An 18,109-nucleotide genomic window follows, 5' to 3' on the forward strand; every position below is an offset into this window, starting at 1 on the left:
GCGAGAGCTGTGGGAGTGGTCCAACCAGTTTTTTTCTCTAATAGTTGTGATTTTATTTGTAAAGAAGCTCATGAAGTCATTGCTGCTGAGATCTAAGGGAATGTTAAGCTCAACAGCACTGTGGCTCTTTGTCAGCCTGGCTACAGTGCTGAAAAGAAACCTGGGGTTGTTCTTATTTTCCTCAATCAGTGATGAATAAAATGTGGTTCTGGCACTATGAAGGGCTTTCTTATATGTTATTAAACTATCTTTCCAGGCTATGAAAAACTCTTCTGACTTAGTGGAGCGCCACCTCCTTTCCATTTTTCGTGATGCCTGCTTTAGGGAGCGGAGCTGCGAGCTGTACCACGGGGCTAGCCTCCTCTGTTTCACTACCTTCTTTTTCAGAGGGGCAATGGTATCAAGTGTATTACGCAGGAAGGCTGCAGTACTATCAACAAGATTATCGATTTGTGTGGGAGTAAGGTTAAGGTGGCCTCCTTCCACTGTGTTGGCAAATGGCACTGAAGTAGATAAAGATGGAATTATTTCCTTAAACTTGGTAACAGCATTCTGCAGATAGACTTCTGCTGTAGAGGAATTGTTTCCCACATACATTATAATCCATTAATGGAAATTCAAAAGTTATTAGAAAATGGTCAGACAGAAGAGGGTTATGGGGAAAAACTATTAAGTGTTCAGTTTTGATGCCATATGTCAGAACAAGATCAAGAGTGTGATTAAAACAGTGAGTGGGTTTATTTACAGTTTGAGAGAAGCCAACTGAGTCTAATAATGAACAGAATGCATTGTTGAGGCTGTCATTGTCGGCATCTACATGAATATTAAAGTCGCCTACTATGATTATTTTATCTGTACTAAGCACTAAATCAGACAGAAAGTCTGAGAATTCACTTAAAAACTCTGAATAAGGAGCAGGTGGACGGTATACAATAACAAACAGAACAGGCTTTTGAGTTTTCCAGTTTGGGTGTGAGAGACTCAGGGTGAGACTTTCAAATGAGTTATAACTATGTTTAGGTCTTGGGTTGATTAATAGGCTTGAGTCAAAGATCGCTGCCACGCCACCACCTCGGCCTGTGTTTCGAGGGATGTGACAGTTACTGTGACTAGGTGGAGTGGATTCATTTAGACTGACATATTCTTCCTGCTGTAACCATGTTTCAGTAAGACACAATAAGTCAATGTGATGTTCACTTATCAAATCATTCACTAACAGAGATTTAGATGAGAGAGATCTGATATTTAATAGTCCACATTTGATTGTCCTATTACTTTCTACTATAAGAGGAGTCATCTTAATTTTAATTAGGTTCTTATGAATAACTCCTCTGGAGTTGATTCTTGATTTATATAATTTAGGTGGGCGGGGGGCAGACACAGTCTCTATGGGGTACTGGGAGCGTTGGGTGGGTAGCAGCTGCAAGGAGACAGCAGAGAGGCGTGTAAGACTGCGACCCTGCATCCTGGACTCAACTCTGGGTTGTCATAATTTAGGTTGTAAAACAAACTCGTCCAGATTTCTAGATAAGAGAGCTGTACCACCCAAAGTGGGATGGATGCCATCTCTGCTAATCAGACCAGGTTTTCCCGAAAATGTTTTCCAGTTATCTATGAAGCCCACGTTATTTTCAGGGCACCACCTAGACAGCCAGCAGTTGAATGACGACATGCGGCTAATCATGTCACCACCGGTCACATTGGGTAGGGGTCCAGAGAAAACTACGGAGTCCGACATTGTTTTAGCGAAATTACACACCGACTCAACATTAATTATATACACTGCACCAGAGTCAAAGAAGGTGGTTGGTAGGTGACTGATGAAGCAGAGGGTGAAAAAACACTTTAAAGACAACAATGTCAACAAGGACTTTTTCTTAAATTTAAAAGCCCAAGTCTTAAAACACGTAATAACTTTAAGTCTGAAAACATAGATGCTCCTGATGCTCTTATAAAACTACAACAACAACAAAAACCCAATGCTGTTAAAGCTTCAAAATGTGCACTTTAATTTCCACTGCACATCAGAAATTTGTTTTGTCATTCAAGATTAAATTTCAGACTATAAACTATAACAGATCACTGGAATAACATGTTTCTGAATATGTATGTGGGTGTTTTATTTGTTTTATACACTTTTTCCTCAATGAGGCTAATGATAATTTAAATCCTTTAACGTGTATTCAGTACAGCCGCTTACCTTATATGTCATATCTGCTTGAGTAGCTGCTGTTTAAGCAGTTTGTGTCTGCAGGGCTGTAACAGCTGCGTTCACATCAGGGACATGGGCAGAAGTTTGATTAGTATTTTTATCTCGTCATCAGTGTAGGAGTAGAAGTATTGCTGTGATAAATATTGTTAATGTTTGGCAAATTCATTATAATGTAAATTCTTGCAACCGCCCAATCATTTATATAATGCTGTTATGGGGACTCAAGTACCTTCTGAGGCAGCCCTCTCTCCTCTCTCTCGGCCAACAGCTGAATTGTGCACCGGGTTGAAATCACATGTGTGAGTTCACATAAAGCTGCTATATAATTCATGTCTACAGAATAGATCTATATATATTCTGTTTTAAACCACACATAAATCTTCATCATGCCCACATATTCATAAAAATGATTTCACCATACCTACTGCATATATATTGACATATTGACATTGGCTCAGCATTTAAAGAGAGTTCAAGTATTCCTTTATGTTTAAAGCAGAAAGCCTCAAAGTGAAATCATTGAAGAAAGAAATCAATGAGGGTGGATTAGTACTGCTGCAATTATTTTTCTTGAACTTGGCAAAAAAATCCCAAGGGTGTGAAGAAACACCAAAATGCCTGTTTCATAATTATGCAGACGCATTAGAAAATTTCCACCGGGGAATGCTGCCTTTTCTTGCCTCCACTGCGACGCCACAGGGCCCCACCCGTCACCTCCAGAGCAACACAAAGTAAAGGTAATTAAAACAGTCGCCTCAGCCCCACCCGTCCATAAATATTGCAGGCTGCATGCACCATGCTACATTAACATGCAAATTGGAGCTAGGGTCGTGATCACAGTGCTTTACTTATCCACTTATTAAATTAATTTCCCCAAAACAACAGCCAGGAGCTGCTCTTGTAGTCAGTGTGTTTTCCCTCTATCTGTGCATATAAATGAGGCTTCATCAATTTTACATTCATTATAGTAGGGTGGGAAGAGAACGGACAGTACAGGCAGGCACCGCCACCCCCGTGGCACGACGGGTTACGACGTAGTCACAGCTAACCCCAGCGTCGTCCAGCACCAGAACAACCAATGGACACACAGAGAGGGACTGTGATCTCCATCTCATCCCTCCGTCATAAGCCCAGTCTCATTTGTGTGGCGCTGCATGCACAGCAACACTCTGGGGCGGCATGATCGCATTGTTGCAGAGACAGCAACAGGTGATGTCACACAGCAACCAAAATGCTGCAGTCTCTGAGGAGCAACAATGTCAAACCACTGAACCCACTGGCAACAGAAGCAGAATGTAATTCAGTGTGAATTACACACACCAAGAGAGAGACAGTGTACTGTAGGTTATCATCAACACAGTAGGTAATGGGCACTGAGACATACAAGAAGAAAAGAAGTCCCACTGGTAGGGCAGTGACACTGCAAAAGAAAATGAAAACGACAGTCTGCTGTGATATTTTGTTGTTTCTTCTGACAAATGCCCACACAAAACAATCAAGTCAGCTTTCCTTAATATGAAAACAACTGACTTCCAAAGGTCAAATCAACAAAGAGGAGAGAAGAGCAGGCAAAATGATCCTTTTCTCCTGGGTGCTGTGTGAGAATGAAGCGACCTTGGGCAAAGACTAGAGTACAGGGACACTAGCAAACCAGCGAGCATTGTACTAGCAATTATTAGGAAATCATAGGGCCACAGGGAGAAATTATGTGCTTTATGTTTACAATCCTGCATAGGAGAGTAATGGGCAGAAAGATGAAGAAGAGGAGACATCTAAAAAAATTTAATTGAGCTATAGGCAAGTAGGAGAAAGTGGAGTGATTGTGTAGGAAGGGGAGAGGAGACAAAGAAAGAGCAGGCTGGAATATCAGCAGAGGCAGCACATGAGGGAGTCAGCAGTCAGGTTTGTGAGAGGATAAGAGGAGAACAGGAAAAAAAGAGGAATCTCAGTGGCAGAGAAGTGGTCTCCTAAGTGTAACTAAGTGAACACTAGTGAGGAAAATTGGAGGACAGCCAATTGTTCTACTATAGTCTCCACAGCATGCATTTTCTGCCAAGGTGATAGCTTGTATTTCTAATACAGCATCTCAGTCCTCTAAGGTATATATTTCAAATGAATCTGTGTCCCCACTGTACACATCTGCCCACACTGTCAGATGTGGGTGGTGACATGCTGGCCTGGCGACACTGGCAGGTTGAAGTCTGGGGCTCAGCTGAAAAGTGTGGGGTGGAGGAGGTCACTGAGCTCACTGTACTGAGACATAACTCCTGGTCAATTCAATTTCCTTAAGGACACAGGAGTCCAAACTGCAATCAGAACATTTCATACCACAGTCAGGCTCCTCTTGCCCTTTTCACACTCTCATCAGATGAGACAGTAAAAAAGGCAGAGGAATGAGTGAGAGGAAGCAAAATGGAGATATGGAGGGAGAGTGTTGAGCGATAAATGTCTGTGCTTTTGGGAACTTAGGAGGTTGCTGTCCAGAAAATTATCCTTTTCTGACAATGTTACTGTAACCAGTGATTAAGCTCCAGCTAATCTCAAGAGGGAATAAGGGGAGGAACATCAGAGAATCCTTTCACAAACAGATTCAGTAAAGCATTAGCGCTCAGACAAACAGGCTAACACTGAGGGGATGTTGAGTCTGTAAAACAGAAAAATCTGTTTCTCCCTAGTGCATTAATTATTCATGTCAGTATGTTCTTAACTTTCAGAATTCAGTGGATCAAACACCATGCCGACTGCAATAGAAGAGCGAGCCAGCAACAAAGATACTGAACCGCCCTCTCGTGCAAAGGAAAAAGGATGATAGACAGGAAGAGCTGAAAGAAGGACAAAGAAAAAGCTACAATCTAAACCTGCCTGGAGAGGGCAGCTATGGACACCCACAGACCAGTAACAAAATAAAATACTTAAACATCTTTTTTAGATAACCTCACTTGAATTCTTAATGCAGCCAAATGATCAGACAAAGTTCAAAGATTTTGCACTGATTCGATTTCCCATAATGATCTGTCAGATGAGATTACTATCAAGGCTTCCATTATGACTCAATTAAGTCAAGCTTTAGCAGCAGTGGATGACTAAAAGGATGAAAACCTTAGCTGTTTGGACTCTTACACAAAGACTGACTAAATAAACAGGTTTAAAAGTGATCCGCTCTTGCCAAATGCAGCATTTAAGGATATTTACTGTGAACGAAGAGACTGCCAGCACATCTCCCACCTGACCCATCACATTTCACCAAAGAGCTAAAAAAAAAACAAGTCCAGATGCCTCCCATGGATGGCACGATGTGACACAGCTGATATTTGCTGGACAGTATACACTTTCATTATTTTTAGACCAGAAGTATGAGAAAGGTGCCTCACTCCGAGTTTATTTATATGTGTGTGCATATATGAGCAATTTATGTACAATACATCCAGAAGGCCTGCTGCATGTTTTTGTTGGTTTGCTTGTGCCTTTGGCTGTGTTTCTATGTCTGCGTGCGAGAGAGAATGGGCAAGAATAAGAAAAGTGTGATAAAGTGAAATATGATCAACAATCTAGCTGTTAAATAGCACAGTGAGAGTTACTGCTCATAACACAAAAATTTCACTGAAAATACAAATAAATTGGAGACCTTGAAGGGATGCCACCTGGGTCATTTGTCATTTCATGAATCGTGCAGCAAAGGCCAAATCTGAGGTTAGGAAATCAATAATCTGTGGAACTTTCTTGGACAACACAGACAAGATGTTCACACAAGTGGGTGGCTGAAATGAAAGTTGCAATACAGAAACCAGATGCAGAGAGAAGCGTAAACAAGTCCTTTGTTTGCAGCAGTGTATTCACTGGCACTGAAAACGCAGATCCAGAGATGAGATGTGATGAAGAATTTGTGATGAGCACCTAAGTAATAGAAGAGCAGCCAATGAATTGATTTGAGTATTCAGAAGTAGAGAAAGGCAAGATATGGGCCCATAATGAAAGGCCATGGAACCAAATGCAATCACAGTATATGTCTGCTTATTTATATTGATTCAAAAACTCCACTTCTGGAAGTAGAAATCTACAAGGACATTTGTCTGAGAAATACATTCCCTTTATCAGTGGTTGCACATTCTTTGTCCTTTTCCATATCTCAAACACTCATATTTCTTGTCAAATGTTTATACAGCATCTAATCTCAAAGTCAGGCAGAGGAGAGGGAAACAAAGCTGGCAACTTCTATAGGGATGCTATATAAATAATGTGGCAAAGAAGACAGGTGCAGACACACAAGGGTGTAAGTTTGGCTTTGTAATATTTCCCATTGGTCTACAGTTCCTCCCACCCGCTAGGAAGACTACTCTTAACTATGTAGGACACCAAATGATTATGATTACCAAGCGCAGTGTGATCCTAGTTTTTGCTAGAGGAAAAAACACAGAGGAAGATCTGAGACAGCCAAAAAAAACAAAAAAAAAACACAAAAACTAACAGTATCACTCTCACGAGAATCTCTGCAGCTTTATTACCAGACTTCAACAGCAGCAACTCAACTGTGTGGAAGCAAAAGTACCATAGGTTTTTGTCATCTGTCTTCCTTTTTGTCATCTGCCTCCCTCCTCACTGCTGTCCCCGTTGTCTTCTTCTCTCCCATGTAACTCCCAACACTCTACTTCACCCGTACTTGGCTAGTCCTCTGAGTGATGGCCTTATTTGCTCTCTGATGCTGTCCAGAAAGCAGCAACCCTTCTACAGATCACTGCTTTGAGGCCTGAACTTGTATCTTACAGCCTGACAGCAGGGGAAACAAAGCTAAAATAAAATGAGAAGTATGGAGATCTTTCATGCCAAACAAGAGGAAAGGATATAGAGAGAACACGGGGCAGAGCAAGGGGAGAGAAGTAAGAAGACCTGCCATGCTGAAGTGTTCACAGAGAGAAGAGACCCACATCCAGTAGGATAATGCACAACCGCAATGAGTTCACCACTCTTGTGTAACCCTTCATTGTACTAGAATGCACAACCTGACAGTTACTGGCAGGCTGAACAGCAGGAGGCAGGGTGGGAGAGCACATGTTTTTTGGTGTTTCTCTTACACCAACACAACCATGAAACAAGGTTTACAGCCGCTGACATAACTAAATCGGTCTGCAGACTTGATGCATAACAAAAACACTGCTGTCATTAATGTGTAATCTGCATTAAGTTTTGTCTGACATCATTTCAAGCTGACACATTAGCTCCTCTTGTGAATGTTATGTGAATGTTTAGATAACCACGAGAAGTGTGGTGGTTATTTTGTTTTGTTACAGTCAAAGAAAACATATTTGAGAAAAAGCAGTATTTGAGAAATATTTGAGAGAAAAATGCTGGTACTGTGCTGCAATCAAAATAGATGTCTTTGTAATCAAAAAGGTTTTGTGCTCTGGCCTTGATCATTATTAATTTATTCACATTCAGGGCAACTGACTTGCAATGAAGCCGCTCAGGGTCAGGTGAGCGCTGAAAGGATAACATTATGTTACTCTTTAGTTACAAAACGATTTTGTTTATGTTTAGTTACAAATTTAGGCATCTAATATGTTTATTACCAGTCCCAGATTATTAGTTAATAGCAGCAACAGTGTCACACAGCTCAGTTGTAACGGTAGCAGCTAGCTTAGTGGTTAGCAACAGTAATGCTAACGTTAGTCACTTAAGACTATCTATCTAACAAACAAACAAACAATTCTAAACCCCCAATCCCTAATAACTTCCTGAAGCTAAATGTATTGTGTGGTTATTTGTCCCTGGCTACCACTACACATATATATCACATACTGGCTATCGCACTTTAAAGGCATCTCAGAGAAATGAAAAGACTTTACTGTGGGTGTGAGGCAGTGTGCATCACATCCACATGGGGGAAAAGAAATGAGCATACAACTGAGTGATGTGGAAAGTGAAATGTGAATGGGGACTTTCAAGATGAGTGAGAGATTGAGGTCATCCTGCATCCTGCTCTTTGTTACCAGTGGAGGTGTTTTTAAAGGGTTCCGCTTCATACAGTGAGGCTTGTTATTAAATCACCACTTTATCGCATACGTGTGTGACATTACTGGGACAGGCATAATTGAAACTGAAGACCATCTTCAACAATCCCATAAATGATTATTTAATGAAGGACTAAGAGATCCCACTGTGTACTGTATTTCCATAGCTCAGAGAACTGACCAACATATGGACTATGCCTGTAATGTGGGTGTGAGTGTGAATTACTTCTCCCTAGGTTTTTGAATCACAGCTATTTTGTGCTAGAAGGGGAGCGAGAAGGTTGAAGTGAATATGAGCCTTTTTATTTGATGCTTACAGTACCTTATTTAATTGATGTTTTCCATAAACTGCTGAAAGTTGCACTCCCATAACAATTCACTACACCACTCAAAACAAATTCCATTAAGGCACCACTGTACACTCAGAACTCTCATTATAGACTGCACTAATGCTTAACATGGCCTCTTTAAATGGGCTTTGTCCCACTTTCTGTACATATAATATAATGTTTCTTACATAAGTATGCAGGGACACACACATCCAGATGGAGCAGGGTCCAGAGTAAATGTGAACTTCATAGAACTCCATAGATTGAATTAGCCTGCCATCTGTCCTATGTCCCTCATGCACATCATGTCAGTCCAAACATTTGCATGGATGCATGCCAATACAACACATCATTTCAGAGAACTGATAAAACTTTGGTACTGTAGGATTCGAATTTTCATACAGTTTTTCATATTTGTTCTTCTTTGTTATTAATATGAAAGACATTGAAATAACAGAGAAAATAGAAAAAAGAATAACAGATCAAAAAGAAAAAGAGAAACAATTTGAAACAAGCATATGCCATTACAAAACACTTAAAAAAACAGTTTTAATTAAATGTAGTCATGAATAAAAGATGAAATGGAATATTTAAATTATGCGTTTGTGTGATATTTCATGCAATTGAAATTAATACAAATAGCAGAGAACTGTGAAAAAGGCTCTTTACACCTGATGATGACAAACCTCCCTCCTCTCACATGATTATTGCTCACTTTAGTCATAAAACCAGACCATACACAGAATTAAACAGACAGAATGGTGTCCTACCTCTGCAACTACAAAATAAAAGCTACTGTATATAGGATATTCTTGGCAAAGAAGCAAAAAAAAGGGGCAGTGATCCAGTTTTCAAGGAATATTGTTAAAAATACAACCAGCCGTGCACTGTATATCCATAGATGGGCTCTGTACCCATTTTTTTCTTACTTGAAAGACTGGGCCGCCACACTCTCACTGAAGCAATTTGTGCCTCCATCAGCTGTGATATCAACAGGAAAATGAAATATAATGAAGCAGAAATACACCTGAACGTTCAAAACAAAATTCTGCAGCAAGTGATGTGAATATGTGATGTTAAACTTTTATCTCATCCTAATTTTTTGAATTTTCATTTTAGAAGTGTCTACAAGATGATTTGGAAAACAAATTGTTCATCGTGGAGCCACTGAGGCACATTTGAATTTTAATTTGCTGTGATGGAAGGCACTGAGAAGGAAGTAAGAAGGAGAAATGTAAGGCAGCAACAAGTCCAGTCGCTCATAGATGCAAGTCATTTGTTTCAGTCTGAGGGGCACTCATTCAGTTATTCTTTAACTGTTTGCTTTAAAGTAGAACAAGTATCGATTTACTTCTCTTTACACCACATCAAGAGATCAGATGAATAAAATAGAGAGCAATGAATAAAATGTTCCTCCAAAAGCTCCTGTAAGACAAGACAAACTATGTACATACTGTACCGATCCGCATAATACAAGACTAAATGAATGAATGGTGAAGCATCTCAATATGCAATCTGTCACAACTGCTGCATTCTTTTGTTTAAGGCCTAAGCAAATAAAGCCTGCCCCCTTAAGTTCAGGCAAAATCCTGCTTTAATTTAAAACTAAGCTACTGAGAAAGACAGAAAGACACTTGATATAAAAAAAAAGCCTCAAACAGTTAAACTGTGCTGAGCAAGCCAAGATTGCTTCAGTGAACATGTCACACTCATGTGACAGCATGTGACAAGTGATCGTGTCAAAAAGGCACCAACCAAGCAATTTTAAATTTTACACAGGAGCTGTCAAAGTTAATCAAAGCCTGAAAAATCAGTCTCTGTCCTTTCAGTCTGTAGTGCACATACAGTAATGTGAACAAATGTCAGGTAAACACAGGATGAAAAGGCATCGAAAGGATTCAGGTTCCCTGGAGCTGGCAAATCTCTGCTACTACAAGGATTTTCTAAGAGGATGAGGACAAAAGGGAGGGATTATTTCTCTCTCTACAGAAGTGAGTCATGGCATTATGGAGGCTGGCAGCAAAAAGAACAATGAAAGTGTGCACTTGGTGTTCTACGTGTGTGCTATGTGTGAATGAATTACACAAGATCTGACAATTTGTTGATATACACACGTGTTTGTCAATGAGTACTGTATTTGTTAGCAGGTGTGGTATTCATATACTATATGCATGGTGAAAGAGAGAGAGCGGTGAGAGGAGAGGGAGAAAGTGAGACCCAGCAGAGAAAACTGCTGTAAACTGTTACCAGTGAGAGTAAACTACTGTAATATGCTGACTCATGTACAGCACATAATTACACCCTAGGAATGCTTGGCAACCCCCGTGTGACTGAGCTGCCGTTTGGCTTTTTCACAGCAATTTGTTATTTTAAAGTTTTTTAATGTCCTCATTCCTAAAGCAACGGCCACAGGTACAGAGCAGCAGGAGAACAGAGCTGCAACCACTGAACAACCAATCACGGGAGTCGCTGTAACGTAGCAGCACAATCTGAGACTTTTATTCAGGCCTAGAGACATTGCCAAGGATCTTGTATCAGAAAGTGCAAAGTAAGAAAGTTCAAATGAACAGAAATCATCTGATTTTCCAGAGAGCTCTTGCCAAATTTGGAAATAACAACCCTATTACTAATGACCCTTGACTTTCTGGCCTGAACTAAAGCCAAGAACACGCATTAATGATAACAACTCAGTAAAACATGAATTTCAGACATCTGTTTCATCCTAATGTCCCTTTCCACCCATTCCTACCAAAAAGCAATATCACAGACACAGCCTCCATGAAAGAGAACCTTAGTTCAGCCCCTGCACTCTCTCAGGCCCGCTGTGGTCCAGTAAAAGACACAAATCCAGAAAAATAAATTAAAAATGCAAATTAAAAAGGTGCACATATACATATACAACCATTTTACACACTGTCCTCTAAGGATTAGTGTTCCTCACTAAATGTAGCCAGTCATATACACCGTTCAGCAAATACACCATGTAGCATCTACACCGATTATTATCAAAATAGGTGTCATGTCACATTAGGCCTCATTTAGATTGTAAGGGAAATCTGTGGCTTTTATTATTCAAAATATTCTGCAGTGCACTCAAGCAACTGAGATCCATGTCACGATGCACCTTAATAGTATTAAGATTCAGCGTATCTGGTAGTGAAATGAACAACACTGGAATCACAAACAGAAAACCCATAACCCCCTGGCACAGTGAAGTCCATACAACCTAGCAACTATCATATGTACAAAGGCACCAAAACATTTCCTTGTAAAGTCAAATTTATGTAGTTTAAAACAAGTTGGTTGTTCATATTGAGCTGTTGTAGTTCCTCTGAATGTTTTCTTGTGTTTGTGCCCTTGTCGTATGTTTCCACTAGTTATCATCTGTTGAAAATATAGCAAGTATTGAAAAGACTTGTTTGCCTCTTTAAAAAAAATAATCCAGAGATTACTGCTGAATTTGAAAGAATTCAGTTTTGCAAGGAAGAAAGGACTGAGAAATTCTTTATTTATGATATTCAAATATCAGGACCTGGAGAGAATACATGCATTTTAGGCGTCTTTCCATAAGGGTGCTATAACTGCAAGGAGAACAAGACTTCACATGCATGTGAAGAAATACAGGCTATAAAGTGGTGCCGTGTTTGAAATTGTACTCAGAACTTAAAAATCTCAACTAGCAGCTCAAAGCAACACATAATGGCTTTTGGAAGAGAACATGAAGTAAAAATAGTGGGATTAACTTTTATCAAAATAATAGATTATACTGAGGGATGGCAATGCTATTTCAAAGTGTAGGGTTGACTGGATTAAAAAAAAAAAGAGCTACACCAGGGAGCCACTTTGGTCCAGGCGAGATGTACACAATAACCCCGAGTGTAAACTCTGAGTTGAAGTAAATTGCCACTGTGACAACACGGTATTATAATTCAGGCTGTAAAAGTGGGAGACAGTCTCCATATATTGTCAGTGCGGCTAGATAACCAAGCTGTGTGCAGTCACCTAAGATGGAGAGAAATGTAATCTGTTGAATAAGACAAAGCTTTAAAATAAAACTCATTTCTTCCCTCTTGGCATTGTGCGTTGTCTGCAAAAATGAGGATTTGCTGTGACTTCTCAGACACTCAGGGCCACTGGTGAATGAATAGAGTTATTATTCATATCACAGTAGTCCACACACACACACACACACACACACACTAGCCCAGAGGTCTCTCTGCTGCACCTGCTCACCACTGCAATTCAGTGTCTTCTCCTACAGTTGCTCCTTTATGGTTCCCTGAGCAATTCTTGGACTGTATGGTTACAGGAGGTGCAAGTCTGTTTAACAACCCCTGCATATTCAAAATACTCACAACAAAGGAGGAGTAAGAGTAGTCGGACAGTGGGCAGGCAGATCTGATATCAACACCTCCATTTAGAGTGAGAGCTGGGAGAAAACCAACACAAAAAGAAGTGACAAGCCTATGGCTAGAAAACTGCAGCTCGGTGTCCCTGTTAACTTCATCACAAACAATAAAGGACCAAATATAATGTATGTGTTTCTAGCAGTTTTGCCAGTATACTTTACATTACTGTTGACCGTTCTCCAAGGCACATCACATACTGTATTTGTCGATTTTTCTGTATGGTTCATCTCACTTCCACTTGGCCATTGGTTTCAGTTCATTTAACTCTGATGTCACAATGCACTGCGGAGAACTTGTTAAGATAAGTAATCCAATTTAACCTCCGTCTTATCTTTCTTTAGTTCATCAACAAGTGCATTATCATTGCATGGCAGTGAATTTTAAGGCACAGACTGATTTGCACATAATATAATGCATTGTATGCTTTATCTCAACTTATCACTTGATTATGGTACATTAGATTTTTGGCTAAATTAGAACAAGAAAATATTTAAAGTAACTGTGGGACTTCCAATAAACTTCAGCATCATAATTAACACAGCAATCCAGAATATTCTCATTAATATTTAAACCACTTCTCTGATATAAATACAGATATTTCAGTAGCATCCATTATTTTAACTGTATGTGTAGATTACTCAGTTATCAATAAACGAGCTATATATCAGTCACAATTATTTCTAAACATTACCATATAATTTCTGCTCAGACAATTGTTCTAATAACAATAATTCCTTTGAAGAAAAGGCCTTCTATAGTTACAATATTTGAACTATGAAATTATGACTTGAATACATATCCTTTCAATGTATGTCCTATTTATGTTATAGAAGACTGGCACAATAACAGAGTATGACAAGGGCGAGCACCCTGGCAAAAAACAACTTCCTGAAATAATTTGTTTTTATATTCTATATTAAATCTAAATAATAATTCACTTTCAGCTGTTCCCGTTAACTTTGGCATGTGTTTTATGCTGGATGCCCTTCCTGACGCAACAGTGGGGAGAGCGTGGAATCCCACCCACTAGTCCATCAGGGGCCCCATACTCTATATTAAAATGTAAGAGTCTCTGTGTTCATGTATTTAATTTTTTTCTGTTTAAAATCATAAAGGTGAAGACATTTCTGCATTGTGAGGACATTTTGCTGGTCTTCACAACTTCAAAAGACTGTTTGAGGGTTAAGGTTAGAATTAGGTTCATGTTAGAGAAAGAGCTGGGGTTAGGAATGAAGTTGTGATGGTTTTAGGTTGTTAGGTTAGGATAAGGGTCCAGGGAATGCATTATGTCAGTGACACAAATACAGCTGCACATGAGAATAACAATGAAAGCATGGACCTTGAAGGAAGAAAAATACTAACTGTGATCACCAACTACTATGATCTGGCTCATACATTATGAATGATGTAGAGAAGGGTGACTGGCCCTCTGCAAAAGCAACAACAGTTAAAAATGTTGCAAGCATGGGGAGATGAATTTGCATGTGGGTTTATGGATTATTTTATGGGATAATCAGGAGTTACTTTAAGCAAAGACTTGTTTAATTAACGTCAAGAGGTTTCTCAGATGTGCTACAATAATTTAAGTAATTTCATTCAGGTTAGTTTAGACAGCAGTTCCAGTCCCCGGGGCTTCAGAGTCTCTCTTCTTACTAAGCTCAACATTAGTTTGTATATTTCTGTGTGAGCACACGCAAGAGCAGCATCACCACAGAAACCACAGTCAGTTGGGAGGGGGAAGTATTACCGTGGGAGCAGAAAACTAAATAATTATGCAAAAGAGCAGTTGACTAAATATATTTTTAAAACTGCAGAAAGTAAAGCTGCAATGAGACCTGAGTTCTAGACATGTCTAAGTGTTTTAGTCACTGTGAAAACTGTTTCCTCTAATTATTACTCTTATTCTTGTTGACACCCCTAAGGAAACAAGGAACACTCTGTGTAGGAGTATAGCACTGTGGGTGTTTGTGGATGATGAATAGAGAACATGGTAGAGAAAAATGTCCCACCCTGTATGTCATAACATCACAACCTCATTGAAAACAGTCTAATATACAGTACATGTTTGCAGTAAGTGAAAATTGAAGTAGATAAACACTGACAAGGTTTTTCATAAACATTAAGTCCCTTATGTTGAAATAACAGATGCATAAATTGGAAAAACTTAGAAAAAATCAACTGGACTAGATTTCTAGGTCGAAGACGTTTCACCTCTCATCCAAGAGGCTTCATCAGTTCTGACTGACTGGTGTTGAGCCGGAGATATTTATCCAGATACATAAACAAGTCTATACTGTGTGCAGTCGAGAAAAAACACACAAATGCTGTGTATAGTTACACTGGTAGACAAGACGAGCAAAGTTGCTAAATCAAATGTAAATCAAGATGAAATGCATTATTTCGTTGTTTAAAAAGATCATTTCTACCAAAATTATAATCACAAGAAAAACCGATTTGCTTTTGCTGTACCTATTTTAAAACTAAATTGAAAGGCAGTATTCGGTTTGTCCAATTCTTTATTTTCATGACATTTATAAATACAACTCAATTTTGCATATTTATCATGATGTTTATTTTTGTCATACAGAGTCCTCACTTGCTTTCCACTCAGTACTATTCTAACATGTGCACCAACGTGCTGAAAAGCCACTCAGAGCTCCTGTAGTGACACTTTAAAGTATTTCTCAACCATCTACACCCATTATACTAATTTGTCCCTAAAAGGCAAACAGGTCTTGTAGCATTAACCTCTAACAGAATCCCTGGCTGCAAATTAAACAGCTGAAGGCAGATGTTGACATTTCAGTTTCATTTTGGTTGTATCTGATTGCATTTTAAATATATTTAATGAAGATGCCATCTCACGGTATGTACACCTATAAGGAAAACTAAATTGTTTTTATACTTACACTAGAATGACCACTTCACAGTTGTATGTCTCTGCCAAACAGTCAAATTCATGAGTACAGAACAGAAGTGATGTCAATGACCTTAACTTTTGACCAGCAAAATTTTATCAGTTCATCCTTCAGTCCAAGTGGATACTTGTGGCAAATTTGAAGAAATTCCTTCAAAGACTTCCAGAGATATCACGTTCACAAAAATCATATGCACAACCTGAAAACGTAACGCCTCCAGCTGCAGCTATTGGTGGCACAGAGGCGTAAAGATGTCAACTTTGAACTTGACTGTTTGTAGTGTGTAATGGTATACAGCCAAGACATCCAAGATAAAATCAAACATTTAAACTTGTCATCAGTTTTGCATACATCCCTGAATTTTCTTTCCATTACCAGTGGCATGTGTCTACCTACTCTATGAAGAATAGTTACTTCAGAGGTGAATCTAACAAAGTTAATTCTACTAAAACAGGACTGATCTATTTTCTAAATCTGCACATGTAGATAGATGAAAGCATTTCAGTTGTTGATGTAAAACTCTGAGGGCACACATGGGAGCTCTTCACTTCGCAGCTGAAAGCAAAAAAAAAAAAAAATGCAACAAACCCCTTCTCCTCCCTTCTTCTGTCAGGCCAAACAGCTCCTCTATCAGTTCTCCAATAAAAACTCAAGCACAGCCGTTCCTTTCTCTGCTGTCTACATCACGCGTCCTGCTCGCGCATCAGAAATAAGGAAGCCACTCAGATTCCCTATGTCCCCAAAACATTCATTTGAACAAGACAAAATGCCCAATCCAATCACAAGTATGTGTGAGTAAAGAGTCCATGTGATCACTGGAATTCACAGCTTGCCATTTATCCCCTGACAAAAGCGCTTGGGAGAATGAAAAGGAAATTTTAGTGCTCACTGAAGCGGCTGAGAGTGCCCCTAGCTGAGCCACAAATTGCCTTCCCTCCTATCCACTACATTATCCTAACATGGCTGAAGCCATATATCAATTACTAGCCACCTCAGTGGAACATCTCTACCACTGCAGTGCCTTTTCTGGTTTGCTGCCAAATGAGTGCTGCACATTCTTTGCATCATAGAAGTGAAGCAGACAAATCTGAGAAGGCTGGTGTGTTATAAAACCCACTGAAAGGAACTAAATAGCTGTTCACAGGTGCTGGTGGGTTCTCAAGAAGCAAGAGAGAAAGTTGACAAAAGGTCTGTAAACCAGAGTGTGATACAGCTCACTGATAGAACACTTCTTGTATAAGTAACAATTAGGTTTTGAGGCATTTTCAGCACCGAGTTGCCAAGCTGCTTGTGTTTTATTACTGGTCTCTGTGCTCTTACTTCAAACCCCTTGTTCCCTGAAACAACTTTGGTCTGGGCAGCCGTCCATCTGAGTCAAAGCACAGAGTGAGTGAGTGAGAGAGAGGGAGCACAAGTACAGACATTTTGTCCAACTTGCTACAACCCGAGCCTTCATCTCTCGCCTGGTTGCCTGCCAGGCACACCAGCAATCCCAAGAGATGTGTTGGTCTGTTTTTATAAAGTCTCGTGAGTGCACCATGTTTCCACTTCATTACAGCTGCAAGATATATCTGTATTAGGAAATTTTGCCACTGCCACAACCTTTGCCACAAAACTGGGCAAAAAAGAGAAGCTGAGGATATTAAAAATCTCTAATGTATGAGGCAGTAGTAACTGTGCAGACAGGAAGATGATTGATAGCTCTATACTCACATGTTTATGATAAGCTGATTTCAGTGTTTTTGAATGGGAGCAGTTATCATTCTCTGGGCCTCCGGGCAGCCACACATCTTGTGCTCTCTGTATGTACCATGCATCCCTACATGGCCATGGATGAGCATCATAATGGAATAGCAGCATGTCTGGGGGTCTGACTAAAGGTGGGAGAGCAGAGTATATTCTAAAAGAGAAGCCAATTAGTTTTTCAGCAGTTGCTTGTTGAACTGGCATGGTGCAGAGGTCTCTGTTAAATTAAAATACAAATGTGAACTTGGCAAACGGGAGCCAGAGTGCTTGTAAATCACATCACAGCCCCTTTTAGCAGAGAGAAGACAAGCCACAAAGAAACATTTTAAAAGTTTTATAGAAGGAAGGGGACCAAATCTTTTTCAATAGACACCTACAGTGCTAGCCTGAGGTTATAAAAGCACAGCACAATTTAGGTTTTCATGTTCTGTGGTTTTCTTCACAAGAGATTTTTGTTTAATTGCCATTCATATGGGAGTTCACTCTACCC

This window comes from Monopterus albus, unplaced genomic scaffold (assembly GCF_001952655.1).
Source record: "Monopterus albus unplaced genomic scaffold, M_albus_1.0 scaffold105.1, whole genome shotgun sequence".
NCBI classification, from domain to species: Eukaryota; Metazoa; Chordata; class Actinopteri; order Synbranchiformes; family Synbranchidae; genus Monopterus; species Monopterus albus.